The sequence below is a fragment of the Salvelinus fontinalis genome, chromosome 31 (assembly GCF_029448725.1).
Source record: "Salvelinus fontinalis isolate EN_2023a chromosome 31, ASM2944872v1, whole genome shotgun sequence".
NCBI lineage: Eukaryota > Metazoa > Chordata > Actinopteri > Salmoniformes > Salmonidae > Salvelinus > Salvelinus fontinalis.
In genome coordinates this window covers 46,270,971-46,283,407 of record NC_074695.1, presented here as the reverse complement: position 1 = coordinate 46,283,407, position 12,437 = coordinate 46,270,971, and the positions used below count along the sequence as shown (strand labels likewise).

The 12,437-nt window shown below is 42.8% G+C and overlaps 1 protein-coding gene across 2 annotated transcripts in view; it reads right to left on the bottom strand.

Moving 5' to 3' along the window:
• The window catches only part of zmp:0000000926 (arginine-glutamic acid dipeptide repeats protein), a 41,586-nt gene that overhangs the window by 6,264 nt on the left and 22,885 nt on the right, over window positions 1–12,437 (bottom strand). Inside the window, exon 1 of one of the 2 annotated variants that reach the window (XM_055892943.1) lies at window positions 1,181–1,846. The exons of the other annotated variant lie outside the window; for it this stretch is intronic. The gene's annotated coding sequence lies outside the window, so the exon portion shown is untranslated. Of the gene's footprint in view, window positions 1–1,180; window positions 1,847–12,437 lie in introns of those variants that run through there. 2 annotated transcript variants of the gene reach the window in all.

Genomic DNA, 12,437 nt, shown 5'->3' with positions numbered 1-12,437 from the left:
AATAGGACTGCTCCCAGCTGTAGCACAGTGTTGGTTTGCTTGACAAATACACTCTCGGGGGCAGTGTTCCCGCAAAACAACATGGCAGTTGTGGAATTGTTAGGTTAGATTACTCGTTGGTTATTACTGCATTGTCGGAACTAGAAGCACAAGCTACACTCGCGTTAACATCTGCTAACCATGTGGATGTGACAAATACACTTTGATTTGATTTGATTTGGTAATCCACACGTGGCAGCTAATCCCATCAGCTGGAGCCACAAGGAGTAAAGAGGCCAAATCAAATCAGCGCCGATGTACCGGTCAGGCTTCCGTCCCACAGCAGCGGCATGACAAGGGATTCATTTAGGCTGATTCTGATGCTCTCTGAGGGGAACCTTTGCAGATTCAGTCCAAAGCTAAAGAAAAACTCCCTCACCTCCCACACAGTAAAGCTGATAAGGCGCCCGCACACACACACACACACACACACACACACACACACACACACACACACACACACACACACACACACACACACACACACACACACACACACACACACACACACACACACACACATGCACACGCACACACACACACAACCTTATCTCATAGCAGTGTGGTTGGATTCAAATAAACTTACACAAACATTAACATGCTTTGATGTCATTGAAAAATGTATGAATTTCAAAAGATACATTTTGAAATATTGGAGAAAAATCCCTGGCATTCCTCTCATTCTCTCCTGCTGTCCATCACTCTTCTCCCTCTCCTCTTCACAGGAAATAAAAAAATCATTGTTGTGTTAGTACTGCCCTGTATGACAGTGAGGCAGTCCCTCCATTCAGCGTCTGACCACAGGGAGGACCCAGAATGACTCAGAGCTATTCTACCTCCGCCGTCGACAGCTAGATCAACAGGTGCGACCACGTCGACATAAGACATACCGTATCTCCACCTCCACTCTGAAACAACATCTGTACGGAAACTCAAAGTCGACCCGTTTAAATCCTTATCACAGATCTGATGTAAACAGAGAGAGTAAAGCATTAACTACAAGGGTCAATTTTCTATGCAGCAACAAGTAGTCAAATTCGTGTACACAGCTTAACGCCATTGAGACATAACAAAAGAGCGGTTTGAGAACACAAGACAACAGACGGGTTGATGGAGTTGCTTGCGATGGACAGTAACTGACCTTAGAGTGGGCTGTTGACCAGCGTGTTGTCCAGGTGGTGGTGGTCATACATGCTGCAGCCCTCCTGGGTTAAGAACCTCCAGGGGGGTCAGGCGCCTATCCACAGGCTGCTTCCTATTTTACCTCCACAGCGCCAACAGAAACACCAACAACAGCTACCAGTCACACGATGCCACAGAGCTCCGTATAAGTGAGAAATAACACCAGCGAGACCACTGAGAAGCTGCGAGCTTCTGTGTGTCAGTGTGTGTATGTGCGTGAGCGTCTAACTGAGACTGTGTGTTTGTGCGCGTGTGTGCGTGTGTGTGTGTGTGTGTGTGTGTGTGTGTGTGTGTGTGTGTGTGTGTGTGTGTGTGTGTGTGTGTGTGTGTGTGTGTGTGTGTGTGTGTGTGTGTGTGTGTGTGTGTGTGTGTGTAGGGCTGAGGAAATGAGTAATATCTAGCAGTGAGAAACATGTCTGCTATGCATCGCGCCACATAAGCAGACCAGTTGCTGCTACCGCCCACTCGCCTTACTCACTGTGAAAGGGACGGACACACAAAGACGTACACAAACACACACACACACACACGCGCGTATGCACATGCGTACACACTACGATCCACTTTCTCACACTTCTACACAAGTGTGTCTTGTCTTCAATAAGCAAGAGGGAAGAGAGAGGCAGAGAGATAGTTGATGAGTGTGTTGATGAGAGACAATTGAGGGAAATGAGGGGGGGGGGGGGGGGGGTCTCATCCCACACACACTCTCAGACCTAGGCTTCAGCTGCTGCTTCTGACTCAAAGCTAGACCTCACATCTCTCTCTGCCACACACACACACACACACACACACTGCCGAAGGAGTGCATTGGAACACACAGTGCAATGATTCAACCCGTGAGAGGCTCATGATGTAGTATTGTGTAAAGGAGTTGCTGAACCATTGTGATGACAGAGATCAATGATGAAGCCCATTTAGTTTATGGGTTGAAAAAGCAACCATTGAATAGTGTGGAGACCCTTACAAAAAAAATACACATTAAAAAACACGTGAGGAAAAAAATACAAGTGGTTTTCTGACATATTTATGAACAAATCACATGTGAAAAATGTGTCACGTGAAAAAAATCACATGAGTCAGACACATGGTTTTTGGTAATATGAACTTTCACATTCGTTTACATATTTCACATGACTCAGATACATGGTTTCCCAACATTTCACATGTAGTATTCTTTGTGCATTTCTAAGCAGCAGGATTAGACCTCAGGTCTCCCACGGGAGAAGACAATGTCTTGACCATTTGACCGACCCGTGTTCCTCTTCCAATGTATACTTATTATCAATACAGACTGTTCAATTAGAAATAGGGCTGACAAACGTTAAGCAAATATAATAATAGTAGGATTTTTACATAAAGCGCCTTGCAAGAATATTTTTTGGAAATATTTTTTTGAAAACAAGATTTTTTTGTTGTTGTAGCAAACACATTCAGACATTTTCAAATAGATAGAAATCGCTTTTAATAATAATACATTACAGTTGTAAAGTGCTTTTCATTATACAAGAATAATCTCAAAGTGCACAAAATACTGTAGTAAATAGAAAAATAGTTTAAAAAAAACAAATATATCTAACCGTATCATGAAAGAAACAATCAAAGTCTAGGAGGAAAGTGTAGCCAGTCTATAAAGCTAGCTAGCTACTTAGCTTGGCTACACTCATGTAAATGGCATATCTGTTTTTCATTTGGTAAAAACAATTCAATTTTACATCAAAATGGCCCAAAAAACTCAACACAGTTTAGTTAAACATGTTATCTCTTGATTTTGAAGATGTAACCATTTCCCCACAAGAGGGTTTTATTACAGACAGAAATACTCCTGTTTCATCAGCTGTCTGGGTGGCTGGTCTCAGACGATCCCGAAGGTGAAGAAGCCATATGTGGAGATCCTGGGCTGGTGTAGTTACACGTGAATCAGGTTAGACTTAGTGACAAATAATCTAAAACGATGCTTATTGTAGAGAAATTATCATAATATTTTCTGGCAACAGCTCAGGAGGACATTCCTGCAGTCACCATGCCAATTGTACGTGCCTTCAAAACAAAACATGAGACATCTGTGGCATTGTGTTGTGTGACAAAACTGCACATTTTACAGTGGCCTTTTATTGTCCCACGAACAAGATGCACCTGTGTAATAATCATGCTTTTTAATCAGATTCTTGATATGCCACATCTGTCAGGTGGATGGATTATCTTGGCAAAGAAGAAATGCTCACTAACAGGGACCTAAACAAATTTGTGCACAAAATGTGAGAGAAATAAGCTCTTTGCCCGTATGGAAAATGTCTGGGATCTTTAATTTCAGCTCATGAAACATGGGACAAAACACTTTATATTTTGCGTTTATACTGTTCGTCTGGAACTTCATGAAATGGGTTTCCATGGCCGAGCAGCCCCACACAAGCATAATATCACCATGCACAATGCCAAGCGTTGGCTGGAGTGGTGTAAAGCTTGCCTGTCATTTGACTCTGGAGCAGTGGAAACACATTCCCTGGAGTGATGAATCACGCTTCACCATTTGACAGTCCGACAGACGAATCTGGGTTTGACAGATGCTACTGTAGGAGAACGCTTGCTGCCCGAATGCATAGTGCCAACTGTAAAATTTGGAGGAGGAGGAACAATTTTCTGGGGCTGTTTTTCATGGTTTGGGCTAGGCCCATAAGTTCCAGTGAATGGAACTCAACACTACAGCACACAATGACATTCTAGACGATTCTATGCTTCCAACTTTGTGGCGACAGTTTGAGGAAGGCCCGTTCTAGTTTCAGCATGACAATGCCCCCATCCACAAAGTGAGGTCCATACTGAAATAGTTTGTCGAGATCAGTGTGGAACACCTTGACTGGCCTGCACAAATCCCTGACCTCAACCACATCGAACATCATTGGGATGATTTGGAACGCCTACTGCGAGCCAGGCCTAATCGCCCAACATCAGTGCCTGACCTCACTCTTGTGGTTGAATGGAAGCAAGTCCCCGCAGCAATGTTCCAACATCTAGTGGAATGCCCATGATTTCAGAATGAGATGTTCGACAAGCAGGTGTCCACATACTTTTGGTCATGTAGTGTATAATTTCCCCGGTGTACAAATGTATAGATTGCGCTTTCATACTGATACAGTGCTATTCTTGATATATTGCCCATCATTAAAAAAAATACATTTTAGCTGTTTGGCACTTGACTGTATTGTTAGGAGCTAGTAACATAAGCATTTTTTTCTGTACTGTTATAACACCTGCTAAACTGTGTACGTGACCAATAAACTTTCATTTGATTTGATTTGACATGTAAAATTGCAAATTTGATTTTCACATGTGAAATTGCAATTCCACATGTTGGCCATTTGGTCTAATGGTCAAGACGTTGGCTTCTCAAGCATGAGACCCAGGTTCTTATCCCGGCAGTTACAAAACCACACGTGAAATGTATAATATCACGTGAAAAGTTCGATCTGACTGAAACATGTACATGTGAGAAATCCATGTACAAATTCACTCGTGTCCAAAAACCCACGTGTCTGATCCCGAAAATGTGTTTTTCAGCAGGACAATGAATGACCAAGAAGGAGAGTGATGGAGTGCTGCAACAGATGACCTGGCCTCCTCAATCACCCGACCTCAACCCAATTGAGATGGTTTGGGATGAGTTGGACCACAGAGTGAAGGAAAAGCAGCCAACAAGTGCTCAGCATATGTTGGAACTCCTTCAAGACTGTTGGAAAATCATTCCAGGTGAAGCTGGTTGAGAGAATGCCAAAGCTGCCATCAAGGCAAAGAGTCACTACTTTGAAGAATCTCAAATATAAAATATATTTTGATTTGTTTAACACTTTTTTGGTTTCTACATGATTCCATACGTGTTATTTCACAGTTTTGATGCCTATACTATTATTTTACAATGTAGACAATATTAAAATAAAGAAAAACCATGGAATGAGTAGGTTTATCCAAACATTTGACTGGTACATTTGACTGGTCTGAAAACCGCATTTTTCATGTTTCTTTTTTGTAAGGGCACACACAGACTGGGGAAAACCCAACCTCCAACATGTAAAGTGTAGTTATGCACAGAATCAACCAAAACGTGAAGATCACACAAAACGTGTGGGCAGCTACAATAGTTCACTGATGCTGTGGAATAGAGGAAACATGCGAACTTTCACAATCTGTTAAATGCTATTTTCATAATTCACTTTGACAAAAAATATTAACCAATAAATAAGCAGCAAATCCATTACATCAACATGCTACTATAATTATATATAGTACTGGTATTTTTCTCTTGTTTTATGTGAAAAATTAAATAACATTTTATAATAACCAATAAATAAATAACCCAAGAGTAACCACAACAAGAAGCAAGTCTACTTTTCTTTTAGGAATTATTGAATAAATCTGTTTAGGAATAAGGACTTTTCCAGACCATTGTTTTTTTGGTTATTTATTTATGAATGTATTATTGGTACTAAATAATCTATGAACTGCAATTATGAACCGAAATTATGAGAGATTTTAGATATTTTAGGGCAAATACAAATCTACTTAAAATGTATTCTTATTTCTTTGCATATTTCACATTTGATATTTGTTGAAAATGACTATAACAGGTGACAAAGTGAAAACAACCTATTTGACTATTTTCAATCAACTCATAATTAAATAGAATTCAAATAAATAGCCCAGTTAAATGGATTACATTGTGCCTCTGTTAATTGCTAGGCTTGTTGATGTCTTTGTGCATGCAAAAGAAAACGCTTTATTCCACCACGGTTATTCATTTGAATCCAATTAGCAGGGTGTTGACTGAAAGAAATGGCAATTTCTCAAAGAAATGTGCTTTTCTCTTGCAATGATTTAAATGCAATGCAATCCAATGTGCTGTGTCTGTCGGAAGGATTTATACTGTGGCTGAGAGAGAAGGAAAAAGTAGCAACTGTTAATATTTTAGCCACAAACTCTAATATAACAATAACGACAACGGTTCCTCCTATTATTCTTTCACTTCTTCTTCTTCTACTACTACTACTACAACTGCTACTACAGTAATACTACTACTACTACTACTACTCCTGTCAATTAAAATAACTATAATTACTTGAATTGCTAATATTATCCCAACATCGATGTATGTGTAATAAAATACAATCCAAATTCTGAAGCTAATTTCCATACACTATGAACATCTATTTCCATGTATGCTTGATAAAGTTCCAGCGATCAGCAGTGTGTAAATATAGACGCAGCAGTTCAGTCATAGCGAAAGGGGAACAGAGAGCACAAGACGGATCAAAGTGTTTGTCATTACAAGTCGATGGAGAAATGACTGGTCAAATTGGGCAATGGTTACCCTATTCCATTTTTTTTCCATATTAAGAGCCTAGGGTCTTTTGTTTGAACAGTCAAGTGCATATAATGCATTTCTTATACTATAATGTAAAAAGACAATCAAAGAGAATTTGACTTTGCACTTACTCCCCTGGCCCAAATCAGACACACACCATCAGAATACACACACACACGCACACACACGCACACACACACACACACACAGACACACACACACACACACACACACACACACACACACACACAAACACACACACACACACACACACACACACACACACACACACACACACACACACACACACTAGTGATGAGCAGGTCAGCTTTTTGTTCATCCACACCCAACCGCAATTGCTAATTACCCATCCACAACCGCCCGACTCTATATGATAAATCTGAGGGCCGCACCCAACCCTAACCTGCAAACATAGAAAATGTGCTGTACAGTCAGAGATGAAGGAACACTTTTTTTGACAGGCCTTTTTACATAGGCTTAAGTTTCTGCTTATAATTTCTGACCTTTTGGTGGGCTATTTGTTAGTCAACTTGTCTATAATAAGATACATGCAGCTTCTCTTCTGTCATTACCTTTTGCACGAGACGACTAAATAAGCCCTTGCTCACCAGAATAACGTCAGAAATCGATAGAATCTAGTTGACATTGGTAAAGTTACCTCAGCTTCTCTCGTGCAGCATAGACGTCTAGGGACCGCAGAGAAAGTGCAATTACTCTAAAAGAAACTGGAAAGGTTTTCCATGCAAAATGTTATGGCATCAGTTTGATCGGTTTTAAGGAAATGAATAGCTGTTAAAACTACCCAACATGTTTTGAATAAGATTTCAGTTTGGCATGGATGCATATTTTACGTGGTTGAAACACTATCAGCTTTTTTGATGCTGATACAGATAACACCACCACCTTTACAGACGGTCCCTAAGAGCACGTTCATTCTCGCAAGCTGTTGAAAGCAACACATTTCTCCAATCCTGTTCCTGAGTCAAAATGTACATTTGTTGTATGATTTGAACTCCGCACCAGGTAATATCAGGCTATGTGAGAGGTTCTAGACCGACAGATTCCAGTTAAGCTACTCTTCCATTTAACCCATCGGAACAGTACAGTTCCCTCGATCCCCGTCTTGTGACTGTTACGTTTGTACAGGGCATCACAATCATCGCAACATATCCTGCAGTGCTATCATCATCTTAAAGCACTTCACCAAATCTTTCCCGAACGTTAGACTACTGTTCTGGCCCTCCCTATTTATTTTCAACTCTCGCACTCTTTAACGTTGTCCTTTTTTGTCTTTTTCTGCCCAAGTTCCCAAAAGAATTTGGCAATTGCTTGCTACATTTAGGCCTTAAAGCTTAGCTTAGGCTACGCACTAGTGGCAGGTAAAAAATGATTTGAGATAAAAAAAAAATGAAATGTGGCTCATACATAGGCTATGAACTGTACAAGAATGATACATTCATGGGTTTGAATGGGTTGCTTTCTCTTTATTCAACCTGCCCGCCATCCACTCACCCGTAATCCAATATTTCATGACTCTAAACCCGCCCCGCGGATGTAACCGCAGTGACTGCGGGGCATGAGTCAACCTGCGCATCACACACACACACACACACACACAATACAATGAAAACATAATGTTCTGTCCATCATGAATGACATGACTCACAAAGGTGTTATTCCACTCTAACTGTCAGTCAGACATCGAGTTCTTAGAGCCACAAGAAAGGTCAAATGACTCAACCCAAACCAACTGGGTCAAAGGGCTTTAAAAAAAAAAAAACTAGTTTGAATGAGAATGCTGTTTTGTACTGTTCTCCCTGATGAGTAGCGGGTATCTGGTGTCTGATCACGTTTCAGCCCAGAGTAGGGATCTGCGATGGACGTCTGATGCAGCAGAAATACGTTGCTGAATGTAACAGAAGCTGTCCATCCATAGAGGAGAGGAGGAGAGGAGTTAGAGAGAAGAGAGAGGAGAGGATAGAGGGAATGCCGACTGTTTTTTTTGGGGGTCCTTTGATAAAGTATGTGAAGGTGGATGCGAATGCGATTGTGTCTGTCCATGTGTGTGAGAGAGTACTACTCCCTCCCTGTGTGTGGTGGCTTACTCTGCAGGGTGCCTGAGGTAATCCTGAGAGTGGCCAGGGTGATATGGGAGATAGCTGATTGGGCTACAGGCCAGGTCAGCCTTCCAGGTCCCGACCCATTCTCAAACAGGATGATCCCCGCTGAGGCTGATCCCCTCAGAAGTTACTATTAACATACACACACACAGAGTCAGAAACACCTTTACACACATGCATGTACTGTTTAAACACATGCTCAAAGATGCATGAATCCACACAAACACACTTTCATCATCTAGGCCTATACATAGGGACAGAGGCAGGCACACAGTGGATCAGTACAATTGTGCAAATGTGTGCTAAGAGACACAGCGTAGTGCTCATAGAGAGTGTGAGAAGGGAGACAGAGAGAGAGAGAGTGAGAAAGGAAGAGGGATGAGGCATAGTTGGAGGGGGGGGGAGATGGAAGGAGACGTATAGTGTCATGAGAGAGAGAGAGAGAGAGAGAGAGAGAGAGAGAGAGAGAGAGAGAGAGAGAGAGAGAGAGAGTAAGGGCTGTAACGTATAGCCTCGCTAATTACTGTGAATCTTCATTGGTACAGCCTAAAGCAGGCTTAGAACAGTTCTGGGAGAAAATCCCCCTGTGTAGTGGTACAGGCCGTCAGCCCCGGGGGTATAAATAGGGCAGCTATGGCTCCTTAAGCTGGCTTTTACACAGTATCAGTTAAAAATATGACTTGGCTAATTACATCCAGGTCAGCTACTCAGCAGAGTGGGAAATGGGTACCTACTCTTCTCCTCTGAACTCTCCTCTTCCTTTACTGGGGCGGCAGGTGCCTAGTGGTTAGAGTGTTGGGCCAGTAACTGAAAGGTTGCTAGATCGAATCCCTGAGCTGACAAGGTAAAAATCTGCCGTTCTGCCCCTGAACAAAGCAGTTAACCCACTGTTCCTAGGCCGTAATTGAAAATAAGAATTTGTTCTTAACTGACTTGCCTAGTTAAATAAAGGTAAAATAAAAAAAAATAAAACTCCTGGAGAGTACTACAGCAGACCTCCTTTCTCTCTCACACACACAGTTTTGTTTGACTTACCTTGTGGGGACACACAATTTAGTCCCATTCAAAATCCTAATTTCCATAACCACTAGCCATAAACCTAACCCCAAAACCTAATCTGAACCCTGACCTAAAACGAACCCTAGAAAACCCCTAGAAGAAGCTTTTGACCCTGTGGGGACTAACAAAACTTCCCCCTTGTGGGGACTTCTGGTCCACACACACACACACACACACACACACACACACACACACACACACACACACACACACACACACACACACACACACACACACACACACACACACACACACACACACACACACACACACACACACACACACACACACACAGACACACGGTTTCCATGTGTTTGACGCCATTCCATTTGCTCCGTTTCAGCCATTATTATGAACCTCCCTCCCCTCAGTAGCCTCTACTTGAGTTATTCTAAAAACCTCTCTGCTGACATTTTAGCATGGGGGCGTTGTGTTCCTTTCCTTCATTGACATTTAGCTGTCATCCGATGGAGTTTTATTTGATCAGATTTCCACCACCTAACAGTCATACCATGGTGTATCAGAAGTATAGCAAACCATAGAGTGGGCTTTGGGCTTTGATGGGGTTGCATTGCATACAACACCACACACACACACACACACACCCACACACACACACACACACACACACACACACACACACACACACACACACACACACACACACACACACACACACACACACACACAAACATGCACACCCACTGTTTTATCACCCATCCTCAATGATACATGTAAATAACGTATAGCATCATATCCTACCCCTATGCTCCTGTGGCTGGTTGAATTGGTGTCATATTTGTGTCCTGGATAATCTTCCGCCACGCTGACCCTCAAAACGGGGGCCGTTCTCAGGGGTGCATGCTTAGTCCCCTGTACTCCCTGTTCACACACGATTGCCTGATCACTGACGACGATGAGACAGCCTACATGGAGGAGGTCAGAGACCTGACAGTGTGTTGCCAGGACAACAATCTCTCCCTCAAAGTGAGCAAGGGAAAGGAGATGATCGTGGACTACAGGATAAGGAGGGCCGAGTATTCCCCCATTCACATCGATGAGTTCCTTGGTGTCCGCATCACATGGTCCAAACACACCAAGACAGTTGTAAAGAGGGCACGACAACGCCTATTCCCCCTCTGGAGGCTGAAAAGATTTGGCATGGGTCCTCAGATCCTCAAAAAGCTCTACAGTTGCACCATCGAGACCATCCTGACTGTTTGCATCACCGCTTGGTATGGCTACCGCTCGGCATCCGACAGCAAGCCACTATAGATGGTAGTGAGTACAGCCCAGTACATCACTGGGGCCGAGTATCCTGCCATCCAGGACCTCTATATCAGGTGGTGTCAGAAGAAGGCCCAAAGACTCCAGCCACCCAAGTCATAGACTGTTCTCTCTGCTACCGCATGCCAGGCGGTACTGGAGCTCCATGTCTAAGACAAACAGGCTCCTTAACAGCTTCTACCCGCAAGGCATAAGACTGCTGAACAGATATCAAATGACTACCCAGACTACTTGCATTGACCCCATTATTTTATTCATTTTTTTCTTTTTACACTAACTCTCTTGCACATGCTCGATGTGCACTCACTGAGCTCTAACCACACACTCACACATACTACACTGACACTCCAACACACACACACACACACACACATATTCCTTCACACTCTTCACATACGCTGTTGCTGCTGCTCGCTGTTAATTATCTATGCATAATCACTTCAACCCTACCTACATGTACATATTACCTCAATTACCTCGACTAACCTGTACCCCCGCACATTGACTTGGTATCGATACCCCTTGTGTACAGCTTTGTTATTGTTATTTTATTGTGTCACTATTTTTCCTTTAGTTTCTTAATTAAGCAGATTATTTCAACTTTTATAAAAAACTCTGCATTGTTGGTTAGGGACTCGTAAGTAAGCATTTCACGTTAAGGTCTACACCTGTTTTTATTCGGGCGACGGATAACATTATTTCAACTTTTATAAAAAACTCTGCATTGTTGGTTAGGGACTCGTAAGTAAGCATTTCACATTAAGGTCTACACCTGTTTTTATTCGGGCGACGGATAACATTTGATTCAATGTTAATTGAGATGCATTACTTATGCAAATAACCACATCACCACAGGATAGTATCCAAAGATGCTCATTATTTGCACTTAGGCCAATAGGCTATGTGTTCCATGTCAAACTGTACCAGCACCCCTAGCAAGCTGTAACCCCCATGCGGTACTGTGACACACGCAAACAGCAGTCTTTATTGACCGCAAATCCGACCAGATTAGCCAAGCTCAGAGCACCTGGTGGGAGCAGAGCTCCTGCGCTATGAGATCAGTGACCCGCTTACCAGGGAGACAGAGGGAGGGAGGGTGAGAGTAGAAGAGGTGGGTAGAAAGAGAGAGAGAGAGGGAGGAAGGGAGGGAGGAAGGGAGATGAATGGCTGCTGGTGAGAGAGAGGGAGAAGAGGGAGGAAGGGAGGGAGGAAGGGAGATGAATGGTTGCTGTTGAGAGAGAGAGAGGGTGAAGAGGGAGGAAGGGAGGGAGGAAGGGAGGGAGGAAGGGAGAAGAATGGTTTCTGGTGAGAGACAGAGGGAGAAGTGGGTGGAAGGGAGGTAGGAAGGGAGATGAATGGTTGCTGGTGAGAGA